Source organism: Danio rerio, chromosome 9, assembly GCF_049306965.1.
Source record: "Danio rerio strain Tuebingen ecotype United States chromosome 9, GRCz12tu, whole genome shotgun sequence".
NCBI classification, from domain to species: Eukaryota; Metazoa; Chordata; class Actinopteri; order Cypriniformes; family Danionidae; genus Danio; species Danio rerio.
The window spans coordinates 7,213,860-7,227,500 of NC_133184.1; the positions used below are offsets into that span (position 1 = coordinate 7,213,860).

At 37.8% G+C, this 13,641-nt stretch overlaps 1 protein-coding gene across 2 annotated transcripts in view; it reads right to left on the reverse strand.

Moving 5' to 3' along the window:
* The window catches only part of mgat4a (alpha-1,3-mannosyl-glycoprotein 4-beta-N-acetylglucosaminyltransferase A), a 122,140-nt gene that overhangs the window by 47,102 nt on the left and 61,397 nt on the right, over positions 1-13,641 (reverse strand). The window lies entirely within an intron of this gene.

Here is a 13,641-nt window from a genome sequence, read left to right on the forward strand (position 1 = left end):
AAAATGTCCACCCTGGTTGGACTGAAGCAGCTAAAATTAATTTAGAAAGAGGAAGGGCAGAGGGTTGCTGAATAACTACTTGCTGTCTGTGTTCAATACTTTCTCCCTGTGTCATTTTATTTTTTTACACATAACAAGGGCCAGACGGTATCTGCGGACATTTTCTGCTATTTCTGTGCAGATTTATGCAGAATGATTAAGGAGTATCATCACTAAAACCTTAATAAATGAAATAAAAAGTAACACTATTTTAACTTGTATTTAATGTTTACAATACAAATCCAATTAGATCCACTTTATTTGGCAAACAAAGCAAGTCTTCTATATAACATATCAACTAAAAGACAGAATATATTACTGTGTACACACTGTAGTGTAAAGGAATTATATGAATAATTTCATATCAGTCAATAATATTACTGAAATTAATTTAAAAAAAGAATAAATATAAATTTACACACATTTACAGAAGTAAATAAACAGAATCAATGATGGGCTAAAAATCTAGGGAATTCTGCCTGTGCAGATTCCGTGTGGCCCTACACATAACTTCATTTGTAAACAAATTTGATTTAATTTCTTTGCATGTATGGATTTCTTTGTTTGTTTCCAACATCCGAGGAACATTTTAAGTCAACAGCAACTTTGGAAATATGTTTTCTGAGAAAAAATGGTAACGTGTTCAATACGTAATTTCCTCACTGTATCTCAGATCTGAAAAGGAGAAGGGGCTTCCATGATATCATAAGAGTAAAGTCTAAACATGAAATGCACATACGAATAGAGGTTCCAAGGGCAAGCACTTTACTCTTGATCTATTGTACTGCATCTCCCAGCATCATAAAGGAAAGGAGATTTAGCTTCCTTTCAGGAAGGAAGAAAAGCATAAGAGCAGAGATCGTGACTCCTGATAACATTTGAACAAAATGAGTAAACAAGAGACATCAAGGGACCAATAACAGGCATTTTAGCGTTGTTAAATGTATCAAGTTCGATACCAATCGGTATAATTCGGTATCAACTGATAAAATAAAAAACAACATCCACTTTCCAATAACATTTGAGCACTGTTGAGAGTGTTCTTAAACAGCTGACTGGCCATTGTGTTCACATGATCTACAGAAATGATTGGCCGCAATGGTCATTAGTTCACCGCGGTTCACTAAGTGCAAACACAAATAGAGGACGCTGGAGCATTTTAAAGTCGCGTCTATCAGCTGGTCTGTCAATGAGCTGACTACCGAGTGATCCACTGATGGATCAACTGATCTACGTGGCTTTGAAATGCTCTAGTGTCGATATTTGCACTTGATGTGCTGTGCGCAATGGTCAGCTATGTTTAAGAACATGCTCAGTGGCGTTTAAATGTTAGTGGGAAAATTAGTAGAGTTTGTTGAAAATTGTACAATTTGTTGCCTTAACAAAGATGAATTTTATTGAATTATTTGAACAATGAAGGCCATGCAGTGTAATTTTACAATTTAATTATTCAGTTTCTGCACCCAAATACTGTACGATTTCCCAGAAAACCATAATGCACTGCTAATTTCACTTTTATCTTTGCTCTGTCTTATTCATCTGTTTTATACATCACTCACTCTCCTATAAAATCAGCCCAATTGATTTTAAATGAATGAATTCCTTCCAAACAGAGCTATTAAGTCATCTGGTAAAATTTAACATTATCTAAACTCTGAGGAAAAAAAATCTTCACATAATAGTCTCATTTAAGCCTTCAGTCATTTAAGCATTTAATGCTCGGCTCTGGTTGGCCAAATGACCCAGTGTGTTATGTCTGGTCGACTACTTAAAGGTTTAAGCCAAATGCTAATTACCATATCTGAATATCTGCTCCTGGCCAACAGTTGTACACACTGTAGAACAATAGCAATGACACACATTTTGCCATGCCAGTTTAAGACGCAACACTGGTGGAAATGCGCACTCGAAAAGAACGAGATCGCGACACCAACCTAATTTATGGCAGGGTTACACATTATCATCCTCTGGATAATGCTTCGTCTCATCATGCTGCTCTTCTGAAGTAAGTCACAACCATGGTCCTTATGGCAAATCTCCTCCGGAAATGATAGCGACTCTTTGTTTATAAGTTTGTGGGTGTTTGAGTAGCTGCTGTCATGTGTTGTGTGTTTGACAGGATGGACTGTACCTCGCATTCATTTTACACAGATTACAAAACCAAAAACTTTTGTTTTCAAGTGTAGTTGGTTCATTTAAAAGTACAGCTTTATATGGATACATTTCTCATGTCTGTGAAGCAAATATTCGTTGAGATTCCAATGCATTTGTTGACTAATTTGGTGTCTTAAAAGCACACGTATGGTTCGAGCTTCTCCCACGGAGAAACGTCAGTCTATAGTGATCAATGATTGACTCCTGTACTAGTAGGTGGGGCTTCCTTTGCTATATTGACCGTTACACTTTTCTAATTTAAAACTGCACGAGTGACATGTCTTGTGTATTGTATAGATTTTGATCAAACTGAACTGCCATTGCAAAAACCAGTTGAGCAAGACAAGTACTCAGTGGTAAGTTCTTATTTTTAGGTTGTGGTCAGTTATCAAATGTTACAGCTGTGTAACTCCTCGACATCCGCATTAACAAGCATGACTAAAAAGTCAATGAAACCAGAAAAAACAAACACCCAAAATTTAAAATAAGGTGAAACAAAAAGACGATAACAAAATACAGGCAAATAAAAAAAAGGAAGAAAAAAAAACAAAAAAAGAAAAAAAAACATTCAGAAAAAACAATTTAATCAAATAAAATAATAATGTATTAATATGATTATTGTTGCTGCTATAGCTGTCACAAATCCAAGTGCAATTTGAAAATGAATGAATGAAACTTTGAAGAACTTTTAATGATGGAGGAGAGGCTTGTTGTCACAGTTTCTAGTTATCTAGAGTTTTATGACTTTACAAATCTTGAATATCACAATATTAATAAATATTAAAATTATAACAACATCGAAAGCAACGCTCACGCACAATACAGGTCAGCTGTTTCAGTCATTTCCTAGTGACATTTACAACAACAAAAAAATCGTCAGCGTTTTGAGACATTTTTCCAGATTCAAACCCATAGAGAGCAGAAGAGTATGCAAAATGCCTCCTTGATGTTAGATGGCGCTACACAACTTTAAGCTTCTGACACCCGCTTGTAACACAGAAAAAGAAGACAGAAAGTTGACACGCTTGTTGTTAAAGTTACTGGTGATGTGAACACGCATGGATGGTTCAAGTAGCAGCTCCAACTGTAGCGATGAAGAAATGATTATTGTTCACCAGTGCAATAAGCAGCTCCATGTTCATATCGCCTCTGGGTGTCTTCTTCAATGTACACACACATTGACAGTTTTGCGCTTAAGCGCCTCCAAGTGCTGTTTACTGTAACTTCAGCAGCTCAACAAAAGTTTAAAATGATTAAAAACAGTGAACAAAAGTGCCAATCTAACTGATGGAGAAGGTTTTGATGCGATGCGTCAAAACAAAAAATGAGCATGAGGGGTTTTCAAAAATGACTTTTTTTTTTGTCTGTCGTTTTGCACGTTGGTGTGCAGGATCACATTGGCACTCTTTATTTAGTCACAAGGTGTTAAACATTGACAAAAAAACATAGCTTATAAAATATGTATGCAAATTAATGCAATCTCATATGTAAACAACAAAGTTGTTATACAGGTATGCTATGAAAACCTATAATTCAACATACAAATTACCCTTAAGGTTCATCGTCATTGTCATTGTCCACGAGTGAGACGGAGAAAATAAGTCATAATCGTAAGACATAACCTTTAAACTAATGACTTTTATTAAAAATGTTGACAGAGGTTTATGATACAAGATTAACCGCGGATCGTTAATTTAATAAAGCCATCAATTTGAGGTAGCTTGCTATTTTTATTTGAAGGAGGGAAAAAAAAACATGATTGAAAAAAAAAAACAGCCTACAGCGGTTCTATAGAAGATTTCAGTCTGTGTTTTCATATTGTAATCTAAACTTGTCATTTAAGTGAAAATATCTAAGACAGGCCTTATTATTTTATTCTTTTAATTTAGTTTATTCTGTTTTTCTATGTTGTTGGAAACACAGCAGGTGTGTGAAGATGTTATGTTATGTTAGGATTATTATGTTCTGTATGCTGCTGTTCGCATGTTAAAATAAATCAGTATTTTAAAATGCAATATTTAATGTCACACAAAATAGACATGCTAATTATTAATTAAATATTAAGTTCAATTCAATTCAATTCAGTTCAGCTTTATTTGTATAGCACCTTTACAATGTAGATTGTGTCAAAGCAGCTTCACATAAATGATCATAGTAACTGGAACAGTGTGGTTCAGTTTTTAGTGTTTAAGTTCAGTTCAGTTTAGTTTAGCTCAGTTCAGTGTGATTTAATCATTACTGAGAGTTCAAACACTGAAGAGCAAATTCATCGAAGCGTAGCTCTATCAATCCTGAACTATGCGAGCCAGTGATGACAGCGGAGAGGGAAAAAAAACTTCACCTGATGGGAGTGAAGAAAAAAAACCTTGAGAGAACCAGACTAAGTTGGGCACGACCATTTTAATTTCTCCGCTGGCCAAAAGTCTTGTGCAGGGCTTTAGTCGCCGTGGTGGAGGCTGGAAGATGGCCTCAGCGAAGACTCGTCTGTCCCTGGAGCGTCGCTGGAATCAGACAAATGTTCTCCACTCCCCACGACCATCAGCACAGCAGCAGCTCAGGATATGGCCTGGTCCCGGATATGGAATCCTTGGGATCATCTCGTCGCTGGTCTTGGATCCAGTCATCCAAGTTAATATTAATCTGACAGGTAACGGTTGAGATTTGGTTAACGAGAAGGGCTTGACAGTTGGCAAAATTAACCGAAATGTGCATTCCTAGTTCTCGGTCGTTAGTAAACAATTCAAAATATGGCCGTCTCTACGCAAAATAATGTGTTCGGAGTGATCGGCCCCTTAAGCAGCCAAACTTAAAAAATATTTAAAGTAATTTTTTTTTTTTTTTTATCGCTTAACTAATACCATTAATTGGTTAAAAACGCACTCTCGGCTGATTGATTGATTATTATGAGCATTCCTAACTGATACAAATTCCTGTTAGTGATCTGAAGAGAGGGGTCTGGCTGCAGACCTGGTGCAGTGCAATCTGGGCTGCATCCAATGCTTTTTAATGGGCTCACCTAACCACACCCCTAACCCTACCCGTCACCGTGACGTCACTACCTCCATTTGAGTGCATTGTGTCTAACATTGCATCGCTGAGTGATGCAGTCTCAGCTTGCATCATAAAGGCTGCATCCAGATACTATTGGATCTGAAAGCGAACTCATTTTTCAGGAGAGCAGAGTGTGTGTGTGTGTGTGTGTGTGTGTGTGTGTGTGTGTGTGTGTGTGAACTGATTTGAGTGACAGTCTTGACAGAAGCTCTGTCACACTTCATCAGCACCACAGAGAAGCTAGTAAAATATGTCCTCGTTTTGCACAGCTTCCCACTGCAAAGCAGAAGTGTGTTTTGAGAGGGAACACCACGTGCTGAAGGAGTAAAGTAGGCTGAGGATCAAAGAGGAGAGAGACAGAGAAGCATAGAGGAGAGGAAGGGTATCAGACAGTGGTAAAGTACTTGAGAAAGCAAAAAAACTGAAGAATGTATGAAAAAAATGGCATGTTTTTAAGATAATGTGCATTCAACACAAGTCATCCGCTCCTACGCCACCTCTTCTCTTTCACAAAGCAGCGTTTGGCCTTCGGGCGATCGCTTACATAAAGAGACGCTGAGCCGCATCGTTCTCCCAGAATGCTCTTTCTTCACTCGCTGCAGCAGAATGAAGCCTGTACGCATCTCTTTTGAGAAAGACGTTCAACGTGCCTTGAGACTAAACTACATTGGTTTCTATATACCAACGGTCTCTGGGGAAGTTGCAGTGCTTTACTGAGGAGAGAAAAAAAAAAAAGAGTGTGCTTGACACAGTGGGGGGTTTCATTGAAGCTCTGTATTGTTGAACATTTTCATTTTCTCATGCGAGCGTCTCTCAAACAAACCTGTCAAACTTTTCAGACCTCTTTTCATTGTTCAATCCACCTTTCAGGGACCCCCTCAGCAAACTCCGAGACCCCAACATATTATGCACAAGCTGTGGCCTCTTGCGTGTCAAAGGTCTTTTATAAAATGGTTTAGTCCTCATATAATTTTTAATATTTATTTAAGATACATCTGACCTAAAAACACCTTAAATAAAGTCTCAAGATATTTTTATTTAAGAATATTTTATTTTTCTGTGTCATTAAAAATATTATTATGTGCTAAAATGCTCATTACAAAATAAAGTGATGTAAATTTATAAAAATAACTCCAATAAATCTAATTAAAATAATAAAAAAATTAAATTAAAAAAATATATTTTTTTAAATTTAAATAAAAAATAAAATAAAGTAGGCAATGCAAGTTTAATTATATAGCACATTTCACACACAGTGGTAATTCAAAGTGCTTTACATACACAGGAATAAACGAGACAAGTACAAAAAAATAAAAACAAATAATAAAATGATTAAAAACAGATAAAAATGTGTTAAAACAGGTTATAAAAGAATGAAAAAAAAGAAGAAAGTCGTTATAGTGTGATATGTGGGACGTAGCACAGTGCTCATTCAGTAAAGGCACAGCTAAACAGATGTGTTTTCAGTCTTGACTTGTATGTGCCTAATGTTGGAGCACATCTGATCATTTCTGCAATCTGATTTCAGCAGCGGGCATGTAGTAGCTAAAAGCTGATTCACCCTGCTTTGACTGAACTCTTGGAATTTTTAGTTTATATGATGGTAATGATCTGAGTGATCTGTTAGGTTTGTATTCATTGAGCAGTGTGGAGCGATCACAAACTCAGGGGATGGGGGGAATCAGTGGAGCGACGAGGAAGCGATCACAAATTGAGGAGTGGGGAAGGGGGGCGGGGTGGTGTGACAATGCGGGGAAGCCTTCACAAACTGAGGAGCAATCACAAACTGACACCGAAAGAGAGAAAGAGCGTCAAAGTAGCCGTAAGTCATTCATTTTCAATGAGAACCGGCGGCGAGGAGTCTTTTCCGGTGTGAGCGTCGAGGAGAGTTGAAATCAAGTCAACTTTATGGTAATGAGCTATGACGCGGTTCGGCGGCAAGCAATCAGAATGAAGTAGTCCACCGCTTGAGAGGAGTTCAGAGAATACAGACATGTGAACTTTGGTTCCGACCTCAGTTGTTCCCAGGGGTTTGATTATTGCGGTTGCCGGATTTTCAATTATTGAAAAATCGCAAAGACGCGGGGCCCCCTAACGCCTAATGTCGCTAGTTAACATACTTAATGCTTTTTTCCCCCCAACACATTCCATAATGTTTAAAATTTGAACCTCTACCAAATGGTTGACATGTCGGTTTATGGTAAAAGTACAGGACTTATTACATATACTGTGAAAAATCTGAAAATATGAGGTGTAAGACCAATTTATGAAAAAAATATTCAAAGTGAAAAAATTATTTGAATACTAAATCAACTTTTTTTTGTTTAATTATGCCATAAAATATTTCAGACTCTCATTTAAAATATATTTGTGCTTTTTTTTAACAATAAAACCAAAATCAAGCGTAGTAGTCCAACAGGATTATGTTTGTTTGATTTTTCGTAAACCAACAATGTTGTGTGTGTAAACTATTATTTAAAACAGTCATTCTTTAAATGACTTCAACAGTCATTATTTAAAACAGTTAAAATACGGTCAATCGTTTAGTAGAATGGCATTCAAAGGGTTAATAATAATTTATGTCATTAAAAACTTTATTAAAATGCTTAAAAGCTCATTTTAAAATTAATTTATGTAGAGTGATCAAAAAATAAATAAATAACTAATACAAAATAAATTTTAATAAAAAATAACGATAAATAGAAAATTAAAAACTATCAGGAAGATAAAGTGTCAGAATCAATATCAAGAATTGTATCAAAATATATTTTAAAAAAAAACAATTAGCAGCTGCCAAAAATAAAACAATTATGTTTACACCTCATGACATTTAGAGACGTTCGGTCTAAACAATAAATAAAATTTTCTTAAATAATTTTCCTTTTCTGAATCTGACACTTGCTTTTAAAAAATGTATAAGTCCGCTATTAATTAGTTAAATTAAATTAGCGAATGTTCATACAAATGCCACGAAATCCAATTCTTTATCAGTCTGTGGTGTCTCTGAGTATGAGATATGGTGCGCAGTCTCTAGGGTCTGGACAGAAGATGTCGTCCCCATTTACAGCTCTAAAAATAGCTTCTCATAAGCCACAATTTCATTGAGAAGCACGGGACCGCAGGCACAGGCACGAACCACACAGACAGAGTGGAATAAGGAGGTCGAGATTACGGTTAGCCAGCAGGAGAGGGGCGACTGTGGGTTTTGCAGGAGGTGGGAAAAGAGCATGGGTGGGTTTCAGCTTCCAAAAAAAAAAAAAAAAAAAAAAAAAAAAACCCTACCAGCTCTATTTGATTTGCCCATATGCTCAGATAAACAACCGGGTCAGTCACAGCAGCCTTTTATTTTGACATTCGTTTGCATTGACTATGTTTACATGGATATCAGTAAATAGTCCTTTCATGTTCCCATTTTTCATGTTATAGTAAATAGATCAAATAACGTCATTATATAACCACACTATCCAATGTTTTCTTTAGAGCTTCATGTCGTTTCAGGTGTTTCACTTTAACTGCAGTTCGACAGTTAATTTTATTCAGCAACATTTCATTTATGCCCCTGTGACAAACTCACATGGATGGAATGAGATGGATGGACCGATGGATTGACAGATGGACAGATTGCCTGATGAATAAATGGATGGCCAGATTGCCCGATAGATGGACAGACGGTTGGATGGATGGATGGATGGATTGGATGGACGGACGGATAGATGGACAGATGGATTGATGGATGGATGGATGGATGAATGGATGGATTGCCAAATGGACGACGGACAGACAGACAGACAAACAGATAGACAGATAGATAGACAAATGGATGGACAGATAGATGGACGGACGGATGAATGGATTGACTGACGGATGGATGGATAGAATGAGATGGCATGGATGGAACGATTGATGGACGGATGGACGAATTGTCCAATGAATGGAAAGACGGATGGATGGATGAATTGATGGATTGACAGACAGGTTGCCCAATGGATGGATTGACAGATGGATCGATGCATTGACTGAAGGATGGATGGATAAAATAAGATGATATGGATAGACCCATGGAGGGACGGATGGACAGATCGCCAGATGGATGGACAGACAGACTGCCCTATGAATGGACTACAAAACAGCAATGCAGTCATATTTTCTCAGAAAAGTATTTCATTTTTATACTTAATGCACCGATATAGCCTAGCTCCTGTAACACTGGTGTAACAATGGTGAATCCATTCAGTCAACTGCACACACAGCACGGTTTCTGTTTAGCTATCAACTGCAATCCATGACCAAAAACACATTTTGGAGCCATTCTCCAGAACGTCCCATCAAGAGCTGCAATGACTTCTTTATTCTTAGTATTCTCTCTCCGTTAACCAAATAAGAAGTTCCACCCTTAATAATGTCAACTACAGCCACGTTTAAAGAAAAAAGTCTGTCTAAATCTGTCTATGATTTGAATGTAATTTCAGTTCTTTAACACAGTGAATGCAGAAATCACTTCTTCTGTGTTCGTGCAGGTCTCTGACAGCTGTGGAGAACAGCCGTGTAACACAATACGACAAGCAAGGACAAGACACACAGCAACACCCTGATGTTTGGGTGAAAATGTGAGTAATGGAGGCTGAAAAACAAACCTCACATGGCAGCTCTGAGCCTTAGCAGTGATTAGCATTAGGGCTGCTCGATTATGGGGAAAATCATAATCACGATTATTTTGGTCATAATTGTAATCACGATTATTCAAAACGAATATCAGTTGAAGTCAAAATTATTCGCCCTACAGTGAATTTTATATAAATATAAATATTTCCCCAAATTATGTTTAACAGAGCAATATTTTACAGTATTACCTATAATATTTTTTATTCTGGAGAAAGGCTTTTTTGTTTTATTTCAGCTAGAAAAAAAATCGGGTTTAAATATTTTGAAACCTATTTTAATAGCTCAATATTTTTAGCCCCCTTAAGCAATATATATTTTTTAATGTCTGCAGAAGAAACTACTGTTACATAATGACTTGCCTATTTACTCTAATTAAAGGTGCAGTAGGTCAGGGGTTCCCAAACTTTTCAGCACGCCACCCCTAAAATAACAATACCAGTGACTCGCGACCCCCAATATCCCCTGAGGTGGTTATAAATACAGAAAACTTGCATGTAATGGCGCACACACACACCAATAGACCAAAGTCTATTCTTCGTTCAATTTTTTAATGTATTTCAGTGCTGTAAATGGGCCAGAAAGTTTAACCTGGTGTTATAAAATCAATCTGCTGCATCTGACGCTATTGCTGTGTCTTTAAAATAATGTATTTACCCCAGGGGTCGCAATCCAATAGAACAAGTAAATAAGCTACTATAGTAACTATAAACTACTGTTTTTTTCTCTTCAGTTGGTTATGGATAAAATATGGTAATTCTTATGGTCTAATAATAATAATAAGTAGATTTTTGGAAATCACCAGGCGACCCCCCCCCCTTTATTGTTCCGCGACCCCTCAAGGGGTCCCGACCCCCACTTTGAGAACCACTGCAGTAGGTGATTGTCTTCAGAAGCATTTTTTGTTGTGCTGGTTGAAAGTCTCTTCACAGTCTAATAGTAATGATTACAGTAAATGATCTAAATGTATTTATATGTATTTTTATATTTTGGGTAAGGCATAGAACTAAAAAATGTTCATCCAATTAAATAGAGTTGGACTATCATCTCTCATAATTCCGATTAGCAGGTCAGACTGTCTGTCAGCAAATGCAGATTTGAAAAACTGCGCAGGCGTTTGTACGCAGCTCCGCCGACCCATGTTGGTGCTGCGCGTTCACAAGAGAGGGCACGCGCGCCCGCGAGATCGGCAAAAACCTGCTGAATCAAAACTTTTTAAAAACCTGAATCAATATTGAAGTTATCTTTGCATGCTGGGGAAAGGATGAAAGGATTTCTCTTAGAAAGGTAATGTTTTGTTTTAAAACTATTTTAGCTTCATGCAACTGATGTGATGTTGTTGTTACAAACGGGTTATATCTTCACAGAAGTGTTGTTCAGCCACTAAAATCTTCCGATAAAAGATTGATTAGACTATTTTCAGTTTCATTGGGACCTTTTACAGCATCTATAGTGTAGATTTGAATTAGTTTAACAACAAAACACAAGTAAATAGCGCTATTACGCCTAGTCTCTCCCTATATTGTTTACCATGCAACTCTAAATATTCACTCTGAAATAGCATGTCAGTTTGGCTTGCACCCCCGCGGACAAGCACTAGTCGCTTTTAAAGCCTGATTTATACTTCTGCGTCGGGTGACCGGCGTAACCCACGGCGCAGGCAACGCGCGTGGCTGTGCATTTATACTTCTGGGCGCTGTCTCTGTCGGTCTGCATTAACACTTCCGAAACGCTATTTGGCAGTGAGGTGTTCATCTGTCTCTGTGTCGAGTTTCTTCGCTACTTTTTTGCATTTCCTGAACACTTCCGGGATGTACAAGTGGCTCAAACTCGCTCATTTTGAGGCAGGAACCGGCGGACGTGCAACAACTTTAACAATGAGGTAAACACAGAACAAAACTTTCCATCCGGAGCTCCTTCACGGGACTTGTAAACAATCGCTCGCGCGGCTCTCGGTCCCGCCCAGACTCGTCAGCGCTACCAAGCCGACCAATCACAGAGCTTACGCTACGCGTCGTTGCGACGTGTAGTTACATTTTTTTGAGAGGTGCACGTCAGTGACGGCGATGGCCACGGCGAAGGGCTATGCGTCAGCGCCGTAGCATACGCTGGTGTTTGACGCAGAAGTATAAATCAGCCTTAGCACATGAGAGAGGGTTCTTTTGCTGTTCAAGGAGGCGTGGCTCTAGACAGCAGGGGAGGGACTGTGATTCAGAGATGTATGCTAAGCTGTTAGCATTGTGAAAGATCACCTACTGCACCTTTAAGCCTTTGAATCTCACTTTAAGCTGAATACTAGTATCTTGAAGAATATCTAGTAAAATATAATATGCTGTCATCATAGCGAAGATAAAAGAAATCAGTTATTTGAAATGAGATATTAAATCTGTTCTGTTTAAACTGTGCTTTAAGCATCTTCACTCTAAGAAAAAAACTTTAACTACATAAGTCCTTCAGTCAAGAGCAGCGAGTGGATTTTGTCCTTTTGTTGTTTGATTAATAATAAAAACAGCAGCAGGAATATCGCACGCTGTCACTTTAAGAATAGTGCGGCTCCAATATGGTTTCTCTTTCACGTGTCTTTTGATTCTCAACTTGTTTATTACATAAATGAGGATTAATATGAATCAGGGCTCAACAATAAGGACTGCCCGGTGGCCCAGGGCCAGCGTGAGAGACGCTTGGGACAGTAGACAGAATCATTACTGGCCTGATTTGGACAGTGCTGCCTTGTCACTAACATTTTATTTGTCTGCGACTATTTGTCAATTGCGTGCATTTTAAGTTTGTTCTTTTAAGTCTTAAAACACTTCCTTCTCTGTGATGTCGTCAAGACCATATTGCTTTTCGGTTCCTCTTATGTGATTTGATGTTTTGAGCATGCTATTTTTTCCGTAACCTGGTAACAACCAATACAGCGAAGAGACAGCAACATGGCGGCAACATCAAATTATAAGGCTAAAAGAAAATGTCTGTTTCTAACGTCTTGTGAACAATGCGACAAAAAAAAATAAAGTGATGTTTTGCACAGTTTGCCGTCAGTTGGACAAGTCAGCCACCTTTTGTTAAATAATTTTGAACCGCAATAAAATACCTCCACATTTTCCTCTGCTCTTTTTGCTTGCATAACACTTTTATTAACATGTTTTGAAGTATTGAAATTCTAGATTCAAAGACTTTATTTTTGACACACTCATATTTTAAATATGTTTCTAAAAATAGCTATTAACTTCCCTTTTTTTAGTGGGGCCAGTGAAAATTTTGGTAGGGCAAGTAAAAATCTGAACCACTGACCTGATCGGACCAGTAGAAAAAATCTTTAGCGTTGAACCCTGATGAATGATCACTAAACACCGTGCACGTAATTGACCATTAAAGCGCTCGCATTAAGACGGTTAGATGTGCATAAGCTCTGCTTTCCGAGGCTGAGCGCAGACCGCGCGCACACAAACACGCACAAACACACACACACACACAATACTTTTCCGAGGCTAAGTGCAGCGCGCACACACACAACAGCACGTGCTCTTTCGCGCTTTTAAAAATATGAATGATGCGCATCCCATGCTGCAGAAGTTACATTACAGCACATCTTTTAGTCACTTTCACATGGAACTGGAAAGGAGGCGGTATACGATGGAATAATCGTTTCTCTCGATTAATGGTTTTTCATAATCGTTAGAAGCCGTAATCGAAATCGAAACCAGATTTTCGATTAAATGAACAGCCCCAATTTGC